Genomic DNA, 7,409 nt, shown 5'->3' with positions numbered 1-7,409 from the left:
CTGCACTAACAGCCACCAATGACCGCACATCCATCCCATGGGTGACTGCACCCGCTTTATCCTGTGAATGCTGCACAGAGGAGATCTAACAGAGTAACAAGTTCTGCAGGAAAGCTGCTGACTGACACTCACAACAAGCTGGATGAGATATTTGGGGGGGGGGATACACAACGCAGAATTCACTCATATTACAGAGATCAGGGCCACAGAGGAATACACCCACACCATGGTTACCCAGGCTTTTACATGCTGCCTGTCTCCCAAACACACATATAAGGAGGGATGAACAACATACCAGCAGCTCTCACACATATACCTCCCCCCCACCGTCGCCTCTGCCACCCTCCCCCCTTTCTCTTTACTTCTCAGTATCAGGATGTTGTGTGCTAGACTAAATCGGGGGGGGTTGTTCCTGCAATATTTCTCTTACAATTATCACTTCATCATGAAATCAGGGATGCCTGCTGCCTTTCAATTCACATGCTAACCAGGAGATATGCTGTGTCAGGAGCAAAGCATGTCTAGAGCTGTTCAATTTTGACAATTATGACACCCCCCCCCCCACCCCCCCCCCCAAAATCTCTTGTGAATATGAAACAATCTTCTTTATACCCTAATAAGAAATCAGGTAGTATCTTCTGTCAATATCTTAAAATCCAAAATGACTTCTGGAGCTGGTTGGTTTCATTTAAACCAATCTGATCCTTTGGCAAGCTCACTGGGATCAATTAGTTGTGCTTCCAGGTGAAATCACCTCTCCTCTCATCCTGGACCTCGCTGGCTGTGTTTTATGGCACAAGATCTCATGTTCAGTCTGAGCCCAGTGTGTCTTACTGTACAAGTGAAGCTTCTAAAAACAGCACCAAGGCCTGACATAACTGTTTCCAAATGTAACGACTGCGTGGCAGCTCAGTGCAGCAATGATGTGCCTCCAAAGTGTTGTCTGTGCAGCTCTGGGATCCGGCCCTCTTCAGGGGAGAACGGCTGGCACAAGATTTCCCCTATCAGTCACCGGGCCGTCATAATTACCAGGTGAACAATCAGTAACAGCTTTTGCAAGTGCTTTTATAATGAGTGCAGGGGGGACACAGGTCATCCACCATGCATCCTGGCCCTCATTAGGAGGAGGAAAACCTATTCACATATTTGCAGAGCGAAAATAAGGCTATTAGTTTGGACTGGCCAGGAAGTCATCCAGCCGGCACCATGAGACAGAGATGTTTTAATTGCTGTGTTTTCACATATTTACTCAAAAGTTTTTCTATAGCTCTTGTCAAAGTGTCTGCTGTGTGTGTGTGTGTGTGTGTGTGTGGTTTCGTGTGTGTGTGTGTGTGTGTGTGTGTGTGTGTGTGTGTGTGTGTGTGCTTTTGGAAAAGACAATTAAATTCAACATACAGTGGGTTGTTTGATGACTCAGTTTTTTTCTATTCCTGTCTAGTGTTCTTGGGTTTCAAAGTGCCCAAAACTTTGTTTTAAAATCTTTCTCTACGACTTAAATATCCATGCACCAGTCAATGCAAAACAAAGATTTTTCTGGCATTACTTTTGTTTCAGCATGACTGTGATGGTGTGATTTTATTACATCAACCAACTACCAAATTATTTTTTAATGTTACTTAATTTTGATTGGCTCGGTTGATGACATCACCCCCTTTCTGACTAAGTGCTGCCCTATTTGAGTCAGTGAGGAGAACATAGAGGGGGAAAGAAGAAATTGCTCATTTGGCAAAAATCATGTTCATGTGATCATGTAAGATCTTAACATTCATGGGAACAAGTTTATGAAAAAGGAAGTACAGGCCTTTTAGTTGAAACATCAGTAAAGTGTATGTAACTCTATTGAATTCAGATTTGCATTATGAATAACATCTCTTGTTTTTTTTCTTTTCCATTAAGGTATATTTTTAATCCTTTAAATAATAATATCCTATTGACAATTCCACAAACAGTGATGTGGTTTCAAAACACACCCATGTTTTTCACAATCTGCATAAATAAACCCTTTTTTTGAAGCATCATTCAAACATCACTCACCCTGCAGAAATTCTCCTTTCAGCCTGCTCACCACAAAGGCTTTATCTCTGACAGCTTAATACAAGAGAGAGGTGAAGGTCCAGGCTTGTTCTTGTCACACACCAGGAGGCAGCTGATGTGTAACACTGTGCAATAAATTAGAATATATGTAGATGAGGTTCTGTCTGAAAACGGCTGAATTTTCTGCACTTCTTTTTCTGCACTTCTTTTTCTGTACAAAGTAAAAAAAGAAAGGCAGACATCGGCTTCTTTTTTCAACATTTTTAATCACCATCATCGAACAACACCTTGTATTTGTTTTCATATCTTGCAACAGTGCATGTCAAACTTCCATTAGTCAATAATCAGAAATACTTTTCTGGTCTTCGGTGACCCTTATTCATAAAAATAGCCCCAGCAGAAACCCGATGGGCTGGTGAGGATGAGGATTGATTTATTAATCTAATCAGCGCGATGTAGGACATGAGATGCATTCGTCCTGCTCTCTGAACGAGTCAGAATAGCACTTGAGGTCATTCTGCAAGATCAGCCAATCACTTCAGACAATCTTCTCTAATTCTCCATCTTCCCTTCATAATCTCTACAATCAGGAGCCGAGCAGGGAAAACCGTCTCAGCTTTGATGTTGGCTTTGATGGATTTGTTCTTCTTGTTCCCCCTCTCACAAATTTACAACGTCCTCACTTACAAAAAAAAATGTCTCAAGCCATAATTTTCTGCAACAGTATTGATTTTTACATTTTGAACAAACAATCCTCTTCTTATGAAAGACATGCACGCGGATGTTCTCATCCTGCAAAGCTTTTAACGTGATCGGAGGCATGCTCGCTGGATGCTGGATGCACTAACAGCCTTTGCCTTCATGCTTGGCATGTTATGTGAAACCATGTGGTGGCTGAGCGGAGCAGCATCTCTAAAACCAGTGACTCCATGGGGGTGCAGCAATTGGGTCAGAATCTGGAGCCTCTGAGGGACTTTTGAGGTTGTCAGCATCTTGTGGTAATCAAAGAACATTACAGCTGTTCGCGAGTGATTGTGAAAGAAGCTGCAGCGTTCAACCTCAGACTGAACCCTCAGTGGAGGCAAACAGCGTCTAATAACAAGGATGATGCCTCTTATAGCCTCTTATATGCATGTCAGATGATGAGGTATTATCTTAGGTCCACTAAGAGAGCAAATGCATAGATTTTTCTGGAGCAGTCTTGTGTTTTTTCTGTCCTCCAGATCTTATTAGTTGTCGCTGTGGTCAAAAATAGCATCTGAGCAGGAGTGTTTTGCAGAGCAGCTCCTGGAGATTGATGATTGATTACTCCACAATTACAGTTGAAAGCAGCAGGGCCCCTCCTCCTAATCACCGCTTTCGTCGACTAAAAGGAGATTATCACATAGGAGAAGCTTGTTAGAGCCACTTCCTCCCTGCAAATCAATAAAAATTACTCAAGAGATTGCAAGCATACATCAGAAATGTCTAAGTTGGATACCCAGGCTGGCTGGATGTGTACATTTGAGAACAGGTACTGTGCATTATGCTGTGAGTGTATATATGTGTCTGTGTGTGTGTGCCTCCTTTGGCAGTAGATCTGACCCCCGCTAAGAAACCGGCCTCAAACCATCTCTAATTAAAGCTGCTTTTCAATGCAGGCGCTTTGGAACGTCAGGTTCCCTCAACAATTAAGAGAAGGATTTTTCCTCTGTTCCCCTGTGAGAAGAAAAGGCACATCCACAGAGTTGATAACCCCCCCCTCCTTCCCCACACTGCTACCCATTATTGGATTCACTTAGTTGATGGATCCCCATGTATTGAACAGGGGCAGAGAGGAGAACAGGCGTACAATCAGGCACAACGGAGGACTCTTGGAGAAACAGGACAGAAAATGTATAGCCTTGTATTTAAAGTCGAGGCACGGAAAGCGTTGAGAGCTTCTTGTCATGAAGGTCTAATGGAAATAGGTTAGCAAGACAATCACATAACAAGGAGGTAAGAGGTTCAATTCCTGCTCCTGTGTCCTTGAACGCTGCCCTGGAGAAGAGTATCAGCGAAAAAAGCTACAATTGAGAGCAGGGTTAGAAAAACAAGAAACTCTCTGTGTTTTCCCATTGCCTAGATTGAAGAAAAAACTCAACCTACTGACATATCTCTGTATAGCCAATTATCTTTTATTTACATTTACATATTATACTGGGAACCAAATTGCACTAAATGACTGGCATTAACCAAACAAAAATGAGTCAGCAGATTCCATTCATCATCTTGTATTGCTACACGGCTGTAAGCCCTGCCTTCATAAGCCCTGCACTTATTATATTACTAACATTGTGGTATTCATGCCTCAAATCTCCTTTTAAACTAAAAAAACGAGGTTGAAAACAAGTGTGTGTAGCTCTATTACTCCATGTTATGAATTACTCACGAATCACATTTTTTTACTGTACCTTTTTTCAACTCCCTGGCAGCTTCTTTGAGGTGGTCTGCTATGTTTTCTGTGGTGGTTGTTTGTACAGTGGTCTTCAAATCCTAGTTCTGATCGAAACAACAAATGATGGTAACATATGACTCTGTGGTGAGAGCTTACAAATTAGCCCTTAATTCTGCCACGCTTTCCTCATACATCTTTTTCATTCTCATAGTTTTTTTTCGCCATGATGATGGCTTGTACTCTGGCTCGGCAAATGTGACCAGCTCCTGGAAGTTTTGAGATTATTTTATTTGAATTGGAAGATGCAATTTGACGTAGTTTCAATAAAGATCAGGAAATTGATATGCTGCACAGAGAGCTAAATTTGTAAGTGCCACAAAACTTAATGGGAGCATATACAGTCACTATTTGTGTTATAAGCAGGCTGACCTTCTCTGCTCTGTCATCATGATAACAGGGTTAGCGACTAGCCAATAATTGTAACACTGCCCATTGTCTGTCTCCGCTGGTTTCACCTTGTCCTTGAAAGAGATACTTCACCCATTTGCATTAATCTTTGTATCATTAGATACCTGGTAGTATTTTTGAATGGTCGCGCATCCCGCCCTCATTTTCCCGAGATGGGAAATCTTTGTATTTCTGAGTCTGAAAAGGAGCCTCCAGTGACACAAAAATCGTCATTTTGCATCATCGCAAGCTGTTGCGGTTAGCGGGGTGAAATTACAACGCTAGTTCCACATATTTTCGACCACTGAAGCTACAGACCAATCACAGATCAGTGGGTGGGAACTCACTCCCAGAATCGAAACTTAACGTCCGGCATATTGCTTGGAAGCTATGCTAACAGGCTCTATGGAGAAGCCGCTGGCCGCAGGAATCTGTTGAGGAAACGGCCTTATGTGGTCTGCCGTGCTGTGCATTCTGGGATTTGGTGTCTTTCATCCGCGAGCCAAAAAGACACTTTCTGCCTTTTCTTGCCCAAGAACTTCAAAATGTATTTCACATTTCTATATGACCCAATGTCAATACAGATTCATGTTTAAACGGGTGAAGTATCCCCTTAAGTACATGTGGTTAACCATCTAACCAGTCATTTTAATTCATGACTGACATGGTTCCTATAACACTTGCTGAGCTGAACTACCGTAGATTAAGACAAAGCATGCACCAGTGCGGGAATACTGAAATGTTATTCGAACAATGGCCTCAACGAGTACTCAAGTAATCGTTTCAAAATCAACAAAAAAACTCCTCACAGGAGCTATAAGTAAAGATTTGAGAAACTTGTGACAGAAAACAAAATTTGAACTTTTCATTGTTCTAGCCTTATGTAACCACAGTGACACAGAATGAGGTTGAAAAAAATGAATGAATAAAATTTTCAATTTCCAAATAAGAGAAGAAACTATGTTGCTCTCTTTTTACCTCTGGCTTCTCAAGACCCTATGAACATTTTGAAGAAAAACAATTGAAACACTTGACTAACTTAAGGGCTTAACTGAATAAAATAAGAGAATTAGACAGCATGTAATAAGATCCCTGGGCACCGGAGATGCACAGTATGTGTTAAAAGGTTTAATACATAGCCGCAGTTCTATGTTTCCTGGGCTTAAATGAACCCAGGCACTGTGCAGCCTCCATGGTGAGAAGCTCTGATCACGTACAAGCTCCTAAAGCCACAGCGAGCCTCAGATAAGGCCTCCATTAGGGCTTTTATTTTAAAGCATCACACGCGTTAATGGACTCCTCTGGCCCGGCCACAGACCCACTATCTTATCCTCCCAGGCCCAGTTAACCAGTCTGGCTTGTGCTTACAACAGGTGTGAGACTGTCTGAAACCACAGCCAGGCTCCCTTCTGAGAATGTGGTGAGGCGCTGATGTATTGTCAGCTCCACAGCAACAACTAATACTTCTGCAACCTCTGAGAGGTAAACAAATATGTATAAAGACTTAAGGAAATTAAAATATTAAGTATATTTGAAGTATGAATGTGATTTATTAAAAAGGGATTACTTTTCCCTGAGTCCTGTAGAATACACACAGCTTGTGCTTTAGGTAAAATATTACAATAAATTTAGGTGACGTCATTTTACTTTGGGCTAATGTATAGCTTAAGTTATTAGATGGTTAAATGTGTAGCTTGAGGGAAAAATGCAAAAGCAATCGTTTTATTATATAATAAAATAATTATAACAACAAGAACTAACATGTTAGCTTGTCTTTGCATTTTGGAGTAGAGGGAAACCACAGCTAGCATGTTTCTGTCAAACCTTGTTTCTTAATTAAGAAAGATAGATTTTATATGAAAATCTTAAGTAGAAGTTTGACAGTATGTTCCAATAAGCCAGGCTAGATGCTTGCAGTCTTAAACTGATAAAAAGATATGCTAGGCTAATTGTGACTTTTTTAAAACTTTTTAACCTTTTTTATTCATTTATGGACTTTTACTTATTTTAGTGTCTTTTTATGTTGACTTTATTGTTGGCTGGATAAATGTATAATAATTTTTTACTGCTGACTGTAAAACAAAAAGCCCTCTCACAGGGACAATAAAGACAACATTGACCTTGAGCTAACCAGTTGTAGTTTGTTAGCTTTAGCATATATTTAACCTACAGACATGCAGAATCTTCATCATTTTTGTACACTAAATATAAGAACCAGCTTGTTAACCTAACTTAGTATAAAGAATGGAAGTTTGGGAGCTAGCATGTTTTTATTCATCATGTTTTTATGAAGATAGAAATACTGATTAATCACTGAAGGGAAGAAGTACTCGATTTCTTTTAAAGGGATACTTCACCCGTTGAAACATGAATCTGTATTGACATTGGGTCATATATGTAGTAGAAATGTGAAATACATTTTGAAGTTGGTGTCTTCTTGGCTGAGAAAAGGCAGAAAGTGTCTTTTTGGCTCATGTGCATGAAAGACACCAAATCCCAGAATGCACAGCAC

Source organism: Labrus bergylta, chromosome 13 (genome assembly GCF_963930695.1).
Source record: "Labrus bergylta chromosome 13, fLabBer1.1, whole genome shotgun sequence".
Classification (NCBI taxonomy): Eukaryota; Metazoa; Chordata; class Actinopteri; order Labriformes; family Labridae; genus Labrus; species Labrus bergylta.
Note: the sequence above shows the minus strand (reverse complement) of the source record.